This window comes from Cebus imitator, unplaced genomic scaffold (genome assembly GCF_001604975.1).
Source record: "Cebus imitator isolate Cc_AM_T3 unplaced genomic scaffold, Cebus_imitator-1.0 Scaffold3566, whole genome shotgun sequence".
In the NCBI taxonomy this organism is placed as follows: domain Eukaryota; kingdom Metazoa; phylum Chordata; class Mammalia; order Primates; family Cebidae; genus Cebus; species Cebus imitator.
The window spans coordinates 1-1,677 of record NW_016110881.1 but is presented as its reverse complement, the minus strand read 5'-3'; the positions used below and the strand labels follow the sequence as shown (position 1 = coordinate 1,677).

The window sequence follows — 1,677 nt, the reverse complement described above, 5'->3', positions numbered from 1 at the left end:
TTTTTTTTTTTTTTTTTTTTGTATTTTTGAATGTTACATGCTGACGTCAATGGCCTATGATTGCTGTGTGACCATCTGTTACCCACTTCTTTATAACATTGCCATGTCCCCTAAAGTGTGTTTCAGCCTTATGCTTGGTTCCTACTTCCTGTCCTTTTCTGGTGCCATGGCCTATACCAGATGCATGCTGAGGCTGACCTTCTGCAATGCAAACATCATCAGTCACAACTTCTGTGACATCCTCCCTGTGTTCCAGCTCTCCTGCACCAGCACCTACATCAATGAGCTGATGGTTTTCATTGTGGCAGCCATCAACATCAATGTGCCCCCTGTCACCTTATTTATTGCTTGTGGTGGCATCCTTTCCAGCATCCTCCCCATCAGTTCCAATGACAGAAGATCCAAAGCCTTTGGCAACTTGTAGTTCCCACATAATTGCTGTTTCTCTGCTCTTTGTGTTTAGTGCATTTATGTATCTCAAACCATCTTCTGCTTGGTCTATGGATGAGGGAAAATTCTTTTCTGTTTTTTATATGAATGTGCTTCCCATGATGAGCTCCTTAATCTACAGCTTATGAAGCAAAGATGTTAAATTAGCGGTGGGAAAAGCTCTGAGTAAGAGAAATGTTGTCAGAAACATATTTCTCTGTGCATGTAGTTACAGGATGGGGATTATCTATATTTTATTATAATAATTTAGGAGGAAATAGTTCTTTTTATTTGTTATCATGATGATGATTAGTTGAATATCATCCTGTTAATTTGTCTCCAATTTTTTATAATAGATTTTTTTCCCTTACGCTTGGCACATCTTTCCTTTTTTCATAATTTTTCCTGCTTAATAATAAAGTTTAAAAAGTTTTTCTTTTTTCATTGTCATTATGGACTTCCTTTTTTCTTTCTGAAAAGATGATTGGTTTCTCAAATGACCACATAAAGTAAAATAGGATGACAATGTTCCGCTGCATAAAGAATCTGACAATCTGTCTCTACTCTTGTCTTTCCATCCTCCACTGGGCAGCATCATACATTCTTTAAATGCCAGCATTTTCCAGACAGACAAAGTTCAACAACACCTTTGCAGTTTTAAATATTTCTTTTCGCGTTAATTTTACGTTTACCTTCGTGTATCCCAAATAGCTTATATAGATCATTAATGCACATTGATTGCATCTATGAGATGCTGAAACTAACAGATGCTAATGATTCACTTAAAGTCACACAATTTCCTTATAAAAAAGCCTAAAATAAGTTAATAGACTCTTGGTTTCAAGTCTACTACTCTTTCTGGTATACTTTATTATTTTGCTTCATTAAACATGAAATACTATATGAGAAAACATTTCTTTTGGACAGTTAAGTGCACTTTGCTTCTAGATGATATGTAAGTTAATCTCGGGATGGTTGTTGCTTTAGTTTTTGGTTTTGGGAAACAATCTGCGTTTTTGGGGCTGTGTGAAAGTGGAGATCTATTAAGCTGAGATAGTTGCAAATTGATTGGCTCAAGTAGGGATCTGATGTATTTTACAAAATCAAAAAGCATATTGAAATATTTTCTGGCGTTTATAATTCAGAGAATAGAAATGTGTCATTAAGGCATGAATCCAAAGAGACACATAGCCATTATACAAGAGGTCTCTGTGTGGGAATTATCAATGAGGATTTAGAAACCATCTG

At 35.7% G+C, this 1,677-nt stretch overlaps 1 pseudogene; it reads left to right on the top strand.

The window, feature by feature from the left end:
• Positions 1 to 7: 7 nt before the first annotated feature.
• LOC108299262 lies at positions 8 to 629 on the top strand (annotated as a pseudogene).
• Positions 630 to 1,677: the final 1,048 nt, after the last annotated feature.